This window comes from Mustelus asterias, chromosome 17, assembly GCF_964213995.1.
Source record: "Mustelus asterias chromosome 17, sMusAst1.hap1.1, whole genome shotgun sequence".
NCBI classification, from domain to species: Eukaryota; Metazoa; Chordata; class Chondrichthyes; order Carcharhiniformes; family Triakidae; genus Mustelus; species Mustelus asterias.
In genome coordinates, this window is record NC_135817.1 from 61,940,169 (window position 1) to 61,952,879 (window position 12,711).

The window sequence follows — 12,711 nt, forward strand, 5'->3', positions numbered from 1 at the left end:
CTTCTTACTGGGCCCACCCCATCCAACACCAGCATCTTCACATCATGGCTTTTATTCTATACATTTCCCCTCTTTAAAGTCTCCCAAAACAGCTGCATAATCTTTCAGCTGTGAAGGTATACAGCTGCTCTGTTCTGAAATGTTCATCAGTGCCAACCCTGGTGGGACTTCAATGCCCATCACTAAGAATGGCTCTGTAAGAGTGGCACCACCACAGACCGAGCTGGTCGGTTCCTAAAGGACATAACTGCTGAACTGGGTTTGCAGCAGGGGGTGAGAGAAAAACATACTTGGCCTGATCCTCACTAACCTGACTGCCGCAGATGCATGGCAGTATTGGTAGGAGTGACCACCGTACAGTACTTGTGGAGACAAAGTGTCATCTTCACATTGAGGATACCCTCATTGTGCTGTGTGGCACTTCCACTGTGCTAAATCGGATAGACTTCAAACAGATCTAGTAGTTCAAAAGTGTGCATGCATGAGGCATTGTGGGCCATCAGCAGAATTATACTCAACCACGAACTGTAACCTCATGGCCCAACATATCCCCCACTCTATCATTAGCACCATACCAGGGGATCAACCCTGGTTCAATAAAGAGTGCAGGAGGGCTTGCCAGGAGCAATACTAGGCATATCTAAAAATGAGGTGTAAATCTGGTGAAGCTACTAAACAGGACTACTTGCATGGCAACAGCATAAACAGCAAATGACAGACAGAGCGAAGTGATCCCACAACCAACGGATCAGATATAAGTCCTGCAGTCCTGCTACATTCAGTCATGAATTGTGGACAATTAAACAACTCACTGGAGGAGGAGGCGCCACAAATATCCCCATCCTCAGTGATGGAGGAACCCAGCACATCCATGCAAAAGATAAGGCTGAAGCGTTCGCACCAATCTTCAGCCAGAAATGCCAAGTGGATAATTCATCACGGCCTCCTGTGGAGATCCCCAGTATTACAAATACCAATCTTCAGGCAATTCGATTCACTCCATGTGATATCAAGAAGTAGATGAAGGCACTGGATACTGCAAAGACTATGGGCCCCGATAATTCTGACAATAGTACTGAAGACTTGTGCTCCAGAACTTGTCATGCCCTTGCCAAGTCATTCTTGTACAGCTACAACACTGGCATCTACCCAACAATGTGGAAAATTGCCCCAATATGTCATGTACACAAAAGATAGGACAAATCCAACCCGAGCAATTATCGTCCCATCAGTCTAATCTTGATCATCAGTAAAGTGATGGAAGTGGTTATCAAGGGTGCTATCAAACAGCACTTGCTTAGCAATAACCTGCTCACAGACACTCAGTGTGTGTTCTGCCAGGTTCATTCATTTCCTTACCTTATTATAGCCTTGGTTCATAGAAACATAGAAACTAGAAGCAAGAGTAGGCCATTCGGCCCTTCGAGCCTGCTCTGCCATTCATTTTGATCATGGCTGATCATTGAACTCAAACATTAACAAAGAACTGAACTCCAGCGGTGAGGTGAGAGTGAATGCCCTTGACATCAAGGCACAATTTGACCGAGTGTGGCATCAAGGAGCCTAGCAAAATTGGAGTCAATGGGAGTCAAGTGGGAAAACTCTCTGCTGGTTGGAGTCATACCTGGCACAAAGGAAGTTGGTTGTGGTTGTTGGAGGTCAACCATCTCAGCCTCACGACATCACAGCAGGCGTTCTTCAAGGCAGTGCCCTTGGTGCAACCATTTTCAGCTGCTTCATCAATGACCTTCCTTTCATCATAAGGTCAGAGGTGGGGATGTTCGTTGAAGACTGCACAATGTTCAGTGCCATTCAGGACTCCTCAGGTAATGAAGCAGTCCATGTCCAAATGCAATAAGACTTGAACGATATCCATTCTTGGGCTGAGAAGTGACAAATAATATCCGTGCCACACAAGTATCAAGCAATGACCATCACCAACAAAAGAGAATCTAACCATTGCCCTTGACATTCAATGGTATTATAATCGCTGAATTCCCCCACTACCAACATTCTATGGGTTACCATTGACCAAGAATTGAACTGGAGTAGCCAGATAAACTCTGTAGCTACAAGAGCAGGTGAAAAGCTAAGAATCCTGTGGCAAGTGACTCACTTCCTGACACTCCAAAACCTGTCCACCATCTACAAGGCTCAAGTCAGTAAGGCAATGGAATATTCCCCACTTGCCTGAATGAGTGCAGCTCCAAAAATACTGAAGAAGCTTGCCACCATTGAGGACAAAGCAGCCCTTGATTGGCACCCATTCCACAAACATTCACTCACTCTACCATCAGGAAGCACTGGCAGCCGTATGTACCATCTAGAAGATGCATGGACGAACTCACCAAAGTTCCTTAGACAGCACCTTCCAAACTCACAACCACCATCATCTAGAAAGACAAGGGCAGCAGACACATGGGAAAAGCTGAAAGTTCTCCTTAAGTCACTCACCATCCTGACTTGGAAATATATCCCCGTTCCTCCAGTGTCACTGGGTCAAAATCCTGGAACTCCATCCTTAACAACACTGTGGGTGTACCTACACCTCAGCGACTGCAGTGGTTCAAGAAGGCAGCTCAGCACCATCTTCTCAAGGGCAATTAGGGCTGGGCAATAAATGGCAGCCTAGCCAGACAGGAATGAACAATTGTTGTAGTTTACCCATGCGTTCTTTGAATGTTTGCCATTGCCTATTCACAGTCATTCCTTTAAGTAACGTTCCCCGGTCCATCATAGTCAACTTGCGCCTCATGCCATCATAATTTTCTTTTTTAAATTCAGGACACTAGTCTCAGAATCAACGATGTCACTCTCCATCTTGATGAACAATTCTATCATGTTATGGTTGCTGATCCCTAACACACTCACACAACAAATTGTCAATTATTCCTTTCTCATTACACAATACCCAGTCTAGGATTGGTCTGTTCTCTACTTGGTTCCTCAATGTATTGGTCTGGAAAACCATCCCTTTTGTACTCCAGGAATTCCTGCACACATGCTGGCCCCAGGCTCTGGAAATGTTCTGGCTTCCCACAAACTATAAGCGATAAAAGTAGTAAATACTTACTGTAGTAACTCAATCAGCTGCTTGCACTTGCCCTGTGTCACTTTTGAACCTTGACATCACCTCAGGAGCTCCAAACTCTGAGGAGGCTTGACAGAGTAGATGCTGGGAGGATGTTTCCCCTTATTGGGTAATCTAGAACTAGGGAACGTAGTTTCAGAATAGGAAGTCTCCTGTTAAAGATGGCGATGAGAAGGACCTCATCTTCCAGAGACTCGTTAAGCTTTGGAATTTTCTACTCCAGAAAGCAGTGGTGGGTGGGTCATTTAATACATTCAAGGCTGAGTTAGACAGATTTCTGATCAACAAGGGAGTCAAGGGGGCAGGTTGGAAAGCGGAGCTAAGGCCACAGTCAGATCAGTCATGATCTTATTGAATGCGATGTTTTTTTTAGCACCTTTGTACTCTTTGATTATTTGTAGTTGTCTCTCTGCTTTAAATGATCAGTTCTTAGATCATCCCTTCACTTGTTATACAGCCTGTTGACACTTTATACATACTGATTGAGCTTAACTGCTTACATTTATCTATTAGCACTCATGATTACCTGTAAAGACTTGTTATGCAGTCAGCCTACACTGCACTATACTGTCTGTACTTATCTGTTGAAACTCTTGATTACCTGTGAGTGTCGGCTATCGTCACTCCGCCGATACATTCTGTGCCTGCGTGCCTCTCTCCACTTCACCTGATGAAGGAGCAGCACTCTGAAAGCTTGTGATTTCAAATAAACCTGTCGGACTATAACCTGGTGTCATGTGACCTCTCAACTTATCCACCCCAGTCCAACACCGGCATCTCCACATTATTGAATGGTGGAGCAGGTTTGATGGGCTGAATGGCCTGCTCCTGCTCCTAATTCTTATGAATGTGAAACTGACCCACTTTGATTCTCTCTATTGCTAGGGTTTCTGGAGGTATTCCTTCATATTCACTGGTTGCTCACAATTAGATAAATGTTTAATTAGGAAAGGCATCTATTAGAATACTGTTAATTTGTAGTGTCATGTATGTCCATATACATCTATTTTGATTTAACTTTGCGTTAATGAATAGACCATTGGAATGCACAGAGCTAATATAAAACAAAGGGAGGAACAGAGAGACCTCAGTGTGAAGCATATAAATAATCAACTTTATTAATTGGGTCAAATAGCACAAAAACATGAATATTATGTTAATCTTGGTTCTTCCTCAGTTGTAGCATTGCATCCAGTTCTGGGCATCACACTTTAGGAAAGATGTGAAGGCATTAGAGAGACATTAGTGCAGAAAAGAATAATAATCGTCCAAGGAATGAGGATCTTTAGTTATGTCGATAAATTGGTTCTATAGATTAGGCACAGTGGTTAGCGCTGCTGCCTCAAAGCGCCAGGGACCTGGGTTCAATTCCGGCCTTGGGTCATTGTTTGTGTGAATTTTGCACGTTTTACCGTGTCTGCGTGGGTTTCCTCTGGGTGCTCTGGTTTCCTCCCACAATGCTGGTTAGGTGCATTGGCCATGCTAAATTCTCCCTCAGTGTACAGAAACAGGCGCCGGAGTGTGGTGACTAGGGGATTTTCACAGTAATTTCATTGCAGTGTAAATGTAAGCCTACTTGTGACACTAATAAATACATTTAAAAACTTAAACTTAAAAAAAATTAAACTTAAAAAAGTTGGAAAAGTTGGGACTCTTTTCCTTTGAGATGAGAAGGTTGAGAAGAGATTTGATAGAGATATACAAGGTCATGAGGAGTGTGGACAGAGTAGTAAGGGAGAAACAGTCCCCATTGGTGAAAGCTTTGCGATGAAGAGAGCAAAGGTTTAAGGTATTGGCAAAAGAAGAGATGGTGATGAGAGGAAAAACTTTCTCACACAGCAGGTGATTAGAATCTGGAATGCATTACTTGAGAGTGTGGTCGAGGCAGGATTAATCAAGGCACTCAAATGGGAATTGAATTGTTATCTGAAAAACTAATGTATAGGGTTTCAGGGAAAAGATGGGAGAGTGGCACAAGGTAATTTGCTTCTATGGAAGGTGTGGGAAGACAACCGTTTTGGTTTTTAGAATTTTTATAACATTTTCCACAAATGTATTTGTACTAATATTTTCTCATGGAGTAAATCATGCAAGTGTTTCACTTGTGCTGAGGTTTCATGTTACACTCACAGCGCTGTGATCAGCTAACCTTGGCACAGACCACTAAGACGTGGACAGTGCATGATCAGAGGTCAGAACCAATTAGTGTCAGCCACCTCTGCAAATGTGTTTAATTAACCAATGAATGTAAATGGGCGTTCTCTGGAGTAATGTGTAATAATGATTGTGTCAGAGAGAATAGAAGAAGACTGGTAATATCGGGTCCGATTTTACCATTGCGTTGTGCCTGTTTTTGGGTGTGAAAACTTGGTAAAGTCGGGTGTGAGGCGAGCAGTGCGATCTGCACCCGCCTCCATCCCAGTTCCCCCTTTACCAAAGCCCGAAAATGGCCGCAATCGGGACCGCGCCTGACATGGGCGCGATGGCCATTTAAATGCATTTGCATGCATATGAATTAATGTAATGGCCTGCACACCCAACTTTACTGGCACTTCCCCCTTTACCACCACATCCGCCCATCCAGAATCAAAGCGAAACAGACATGCTCCATTTAAGTCCGATTTGGGCGCTCCAGTTAGTGAGGAGGTAAGTGCTGAGCATCCGACAGCTCTCTGCTTGAGATCAGTGGGGGTGGGGGTGGGGCAGGGGGGGGGGGGGCGTGGGGGTGGGGAAGGTGGGTCTGCTGCCACTCTGCCTGTGATCAGTGGCAGGGAAAGAAGGTCAGCTGCCACTCTGCCTGTGATCGGTGGGGGGAAGGGGAGAGGGGCCCGCGATCGGTCTGGGTGGCGGGTGTGTGGGGGGTAAGGGGGTCAGTATTGCTGGGGGAGTGGGGCAATCTCCATGGGGGCCATGGGGAGGCATTATCCGGCCCAGGAGGAATGTGGCAGGGCAGCAACATTCTATGTTTTTTTTTGTGCATGCGCAGTTGGAGGCGCCAATCGGAGCTACAGGATTTGGGGCATGTTAAACCCCACCCAGAGGCTTCTGTAGCGTGATGCGAACTCGCTGATATTTTTTCAGGCAGAGTGCTTATGGGGGCCTCAGAACGGGTCTAAAAGTCGGACCTGAAACACTCCCAGTTTCAAGTCCGCCCAAAACTTGGAAGCAAAATGGTAAAATAGGGCCCATCATGTAAGGCAGAGAAAGAACCCCTGATAAACTTGTATGATTATACTAGATCACGAGGTGTCAGCGAATTCATGAACTTAACAAGAGCCAGCAGACAGGACAGACCAAATGGCCTCCTTCTGTGCTGTAATTATTCTGTGATGCCTCGCAGGTGCGGATAACATCAGGAAAGGAGGTTGTAAGAGAAATGCGACAAATAAAAGAGAATGAATTGGTAATGTGGCTAACTAAGTTAAAAGAACCACAGAAATCAAAGAACAGAATAGCAAACAGAGGCAGTTATGTTTCAAGGTATTTCATAGGAGTGCGAATAAAGGGTTAAAGAATAATGGAGGACTGGTCTCTTGGTTCGAGACAGGACGAGGGGGAGTCTTTAGCCAGAATCATTTGGCCATTACTATAGCTGTGCTGAAAACAGATTTAGTAGTACGAAAATGGGTGATGTTAGAAGTACTAGGGCAAAGAGCAGGGCCTTGAGTACATGCTATCACACTATCACACTGATAACTGATTGGACAATTGGTTGCAGGTCCATGGCTTACTTCTTACCTCTAGCTGAGCGACCCCAAAGATGCCTTTTGCTCCTCTGGCACTAGACTATTAATTATTCACCATTGCACCACCCATGCAGTTGCTTCATCTGCTACTCCACTGCCCTGTGAATTCTGTTCCTCTTAATCTCTCCCATCTTGTTACTTCAGTCCCTGCTTTTAGAATCATAGAATCATACAGTCCAGAAGAGATCCTTCGGCCCATTGAGTCTGCACTGACACGCGAGTGCAGACTTCCACCTAATCCCATTTGCCAGCACTTGGCCCAAAGCCTTGAATGTTATGACGTACAAAATGCTCATCCAGGTACTTTTTAAAGGATGTGAGGCGCCCCACCTCTCCCACCCTCCCAGGCAGCGCATTCCAGACTGTCACCACTCTGGGTTATAAAGTTTTTCCTCACATCCCCCCTAAACCTCCTGCCCCTCATCTTTTAAAATCCTTCTAACAGCCCTTTCCCTTCACAAAACTTCTGGCCACGAGTGGATGCATGTTTGCCTTTCTTCTATCCTGCAGACTTTAAGAAAAAAAGCTCCACTGTGTAAAGTGCATGGAGATGTTTCCCCTAAGCCTGAGGATCGCTATGGAAATGTAAGTTGTTATGCTCTGAAGCCTCTTTCACTTTTCCTTAGAGCTGTTTGTCAGCTCAATTGAAAGTCCTTCCAAATATTTAGTTTTAGATGTGGGGTCTCACAAACACAAGGATGAATTAGCGAAAAGCAGGAAAGGGTGTTGGGTGCCAGAAATTTGAAATTGAAACAGAAAATGCTGGAAATACTTGGTAGGTTATGGCAACATATGGTCTAATAACCTCTAACATTACTTGGTCTTTCTACTGCTAAATATGTTATCAGTGCAGCTATGGCAGAACAAAAATACACTTGTTACACTGTAGATGTGTAGTTTCCCAGATAGCCTAACAATCCTGGCTGAAGACTCTCCAACACTTCCTCCCCGATCCCTTATCCAATCTTGAATCAGGAGACCTTTACTTGTCCCACTCCTCCTACTACCCTTTCCAAATGTTTTCTGCACCTGCAAAGCATTGGGCCTCTTAATTAATACAAAAGTAAAACTAAACATGTGTGTATGGATATACTTGGCATTACAAGATAAGTAATCAGTATTCTAACAGAAACTGCCATAAATGGAGTACAGAAACAGAGTTAAGGTCTGTGATCTTCCATCAAAAATGATGTAGTAAGTTTTGGGCAGGGGTTGGTGTGACGAAGGCAAAAGACAAGTCTGTAATGGAGTGAATGTCAGGAGAGATTGACAGAAGTGGTAGTCTTCCAGGGCCAAAGTGAATTGTGATGGTCTGGAATGCGCTACCTGGGAGGGTGGTGGAAATGATTTGCCTCATATCCTTTAAAAAGTACCTGGGTGAGCACTTGGCATGTCATAACATTCAAGGCTTTGGGCCAAGTGCTGGTAAATGGGATTTGGTGGGAGATCAGGTATTTCTCATGTGTCGGTGCAGACATGAAAGGCCGATGGGATTTTTCTGCACTTCTACGATTTGTAATGGGCAAGGAAAACCCAAAGAAACAAAAGATATGCCTGGAGCAAGGACGCTGCGGAGTGAAAGAAAAAAAACCAAACTAAGCAAAGAAAAGAAAAAATGAAATAGAAATGTTGGTTTGAAACTGTGGTATTCAATGTTGAGTTCAGAGACTTTAAGGTGTTTAGTTGAACAATGAGGTTCCTCAAGCTTGTGTCGAACTTCACTACAACAATGCAGCAGGCCAAGGACAGACATGTCTGTGTGAGAACAAAGTGGAGAATTCAAATGAGAGACCATTGGGTGGTCGGCGTCATGCTTCCTGTCTGAATGAGGTAACCCAATCTGCGTTTGGTCTCCTCGATGTAGAGGAGACCACATTATGATGAACTGGTATTGTTTGTAGAGCTGATGAAGGTACAGACCTCTGTCACTGATAACTATTTCTAGTTATAGTGACAGAAAGCAAAGAGTGGGGGTAAATGGGTGTTTTTCTGATTGGCGGTCAGTGACTAGTGGTGTACCTCAGGGATCAGTGTTAGGACCGCAATTGTTTACATAGATGATTTGGAGTTGGGGACCAAGTGTAGTGTGTCAAAATTTGCAGACGACACTAAGATGGGTGGAAGACCAAAGTGTGCAGAGGACGCTGAAAGTCTGCAAAGGGATATAGATAATCTAAGTAAGTATTGTATTTTGACCGACGAATAGACTCAGAGGTATTTTTATCTACAACAAAGGAGAGCTAATAGGGTAGATAGAAACCATTTGATTTGCTTTGATTTATTATTGCCACATGTATTAGCATACAGTGAAAAGTATTGTTTCTTGCGCGTTATACAGACAAAACATACCATCATAGAGAAGGAAACGAGAGAGTGCAGAATGTAGTGTTACAGTCACAGCTAGGGTGTAGAGAAAGATCAACTTAATGCAAGGTAAGTCCATTCAAAAGTCTGACATCAGCAGGGAAGAAGCTTGGTTGGGAAATCTGTGATTAAAGAATAGAGACTGAAATCATAGCCAAGCCTTTCAGGAATAAACTTGGGAATTATTTCTACATGTAAAGGACAGTAGTAGTTTGGAACACCTTTCTACAAATCGCAGTTGATGTTGGGTCAACAGTTAATTTTGAATCTGAAATTGATATAGTTTTGATAACCTAAGGTATTAAGGAATATGGGCAAAGGGTATATAGAGTTAAGCCAAAGGGTAACCATAATCTCGCTGAATAGTTTAGGGATTCAATGGAATTAAAACTAAAAGCAATAAAATTTAGATTGAACAGCCCCACCCTTGACAACTCTCCAGAATTCCTTTTCAACCAACCAACAACACCCTGTTGATAATCTGGTCCTCGATACAAACTCTCAGCTCTTTTGCATGCCTGAGTGTAGTGATTGCGATGATTGTCCCGTTAAGGGCAACACAGCAGAAAAGAGCCACCTTGATTGAGGGACCAATTGGGACTGGCAGTGGGTAATCACCCCAGAGGGTGGAGTCCTACCTTAGGATATCCAGAAACCATGTAGCAGACATGAAGATACTGAGGGCAGCCGGTGGGCTGCGGGCCTTTATACAGTTTTTCCTTGCTAATAAACACCCTTTGTGTTCCCGATGAAGTCTGCAGTGTGTATCATTACACTGTGCTATCAGGATTTCGTTTTAAAGTTTATTTATTAGTGTCACAAGTAGGCTTACATTAACACTGCAATGAAGTTACTGTGAAAATCCTCGCCACACATAATTTACAAGCTTAAATTTATGTACTAGTTTAATTGTCCGCATTTGTGTGTAATTTGTTTCGAAGGGTAAAAAATAACTAGGTTTGACTATAGGCTTGCCATGTGAGGAAATTCTTTCAAAGTTGTCACACTGGAAAGCAGTATTTGATTGTTGAATTATTATTCCTATTTTTAAGCATCTCATTTATGCTACAGGTCAGGGAGAAATCAGCCATGATCTGATTGAATGACGGAGCAGGCTCAAAGGGCTGAATTTGCCGACTTCTGCTCCTAATTCCCATGCTCCAAGAAGTCTTATTTGACATCTACTTCTGCTTTAAAAAGCTGGTTGATTTTGTTTTTCAACTTATTTCTACAAGGGACAAAATCATATGCCCTTTTAATTATATGAGGTAATACATTGTTCTTTATAATCAATTTTCTTTTTATCATAGGATGCCAAAAGGAGATTTCAATCAACCTTAATTATGTTTAAAGTAGTGGACCTCTTTTACCACCTTCAGTTTCTGAACTCTGGTAAATATGCTATTTTGCTATGTAAAAGTATTAAAATACTTTCCTGTCGCTTTATAAAAAAAGTTTATTTATTAGTGTCACAAGTAGCCTTACAATAACACTGCAATGAATTTACTGTAAAAATCTACTAGTCACCAAATTCCAGTGCCTGTTCGGATGCACTGAGAGGGAATCTAGCATGGCCAGTGCATCTAACCAGCACGTCATTTGGACCAGAAACCCGCGCAGACACGGGGAGAACAGGCAGACAGTGACCCAAGCCGGGAATTGAACTCGGGTCCCTGGTGCTGTGAGGCAGCAGTGCTAAACACTCTGCCACCGTGCCACACTTAGTCTTTTAGCTTGCTTGTACATCACTTCTCCAAAGCTTCTGGAATTTGATTTTATTTCTTACTGCCAAACAGTAAACCAATCTTTTCATGAAGCTTCAATTATTGGCTTCTCCACACACAAATCCTTTGGCTCCTCATTCTGTCTACTTTTTCTTTGTGTCACATCTGCATGCTGATCACCTTCACCCTCCGGCTCAACTGCTTGCAGCACTCCTTTGTCTTTTACAGCAGTAGCTTCTTTGTCCGCCTTCTCTGCATCTGGCCACATGGCTTTGTGCATCTCAAATTCCTTCCTTTGATTTAATTTGATTTATTATTTGTCACATGTATTGGCATACAGTGAAAAGTATCGTTTCTTGCACGCTATACAGACAAAGCATTACGTTCTTAGAGAAGGAAACAAGAGAATGCAGAATGTAATGTTACAGTCATAGCTAGGGTGTAGAGAAAGATCAACTTAATGCAAGGTAGGTACATTCAAAAGTCTGATGGCAGCAAGGAAGAAGCTGTTGTTGAGTTGGTTGATACATGACCTCAGACTTTTGTATAGTTTTCCCGACGGAAGAAGATGGAGGAGAGAATGTCTGGGGTGCGTGGTGTCCTTAATTTGCTGGCTGCTTTTCCAAGGCAGTGGGAAGTGTAGACAGAGTCAATGGATGGGAGGCTGATTTGTGTGATGGATTGGGCTACATTCACGACGTTTTGTTGTTTCTTGCGGGCTTGGGCAGAGCAGGAGCCATACCAAGCTGTGATGCAACCAGAATGAATGCTTTCTGTGGTGCATCTGTAAAGGTTGGTGATAGTCATAGCTGACATGCCAAATTTCCTTAGTTTTCTGAGAAAGTCGAGGCGTTGGTGGGTTTTCTTAACTATAGGGGGGACCAGGACAGGTTATTGGTGATCTGGACACCTAAAAGCTTGAAGCTCTCAACCCTTTCTACTTTGTCCCCGTTGATGTAAACAGGTGCATGTTCTACTCTACGTTTCCTGAAGTCGATGACAACCTCCTTCGTTTTGTTGACATTGAGGGAGAGATTATTATTCCTGTTGATACAGCTTCCAGATCAAGGGTCACCAAGTAACATGGACTAGTATTTCTTATTAGCCAAGAAAATTACAATTGATTCCTTTAAAACTGAAGCAATGTCTTAAAGTCATTTTCAAATATTCTTAAAGTCAGATTTCAGATGTTAAAAAGTGTAAAATTACTATATTGTATCCAATCAAAGGTCATCACAAAGTGTAGTAACTTATACGGTGAGAGTTGGAAAGTGGAATTAGCCTGGATTACTCTTTATTTGGCTGATGCAAACATTTTCTGTGCCATTAGTGTTCGGTTTCTTTCAACGGAGGGAATCAGGTGATTGAATTTGTTATCGGGAAACTTGTTTGATTTTCAACATCGGATAAAAGGCACTTGAACAAAGGACAAAGAACAATACAGCACAGGAACAGGTCCTTCGGCCCTTCAAGCCTGCGCCGCTCATGTGCCCAACTAGACCATTCATTTGTATCCCTCTATTCCCAGTCTGTTCATGTGGCTATCCAGACAAGTCTTAAACGATCCCAGCGTGTCCGCCTCAATCATCTTGCTTGGCAGTGCATTCCAGGCCCCCGCCACCCTCTGTGCAAAATACGTTCCCCTGACATCTGTGTTGAACCTTGCCCCCCTCACCTTGAACCCATGACCCCTTGTGTTCGTCACCTCCGACGTGGGAAAAAACATCCCACTGTCACCCTATCTATGCCCTTCATAATTTTATACACCTCTGTTAGGTCGCCCCTC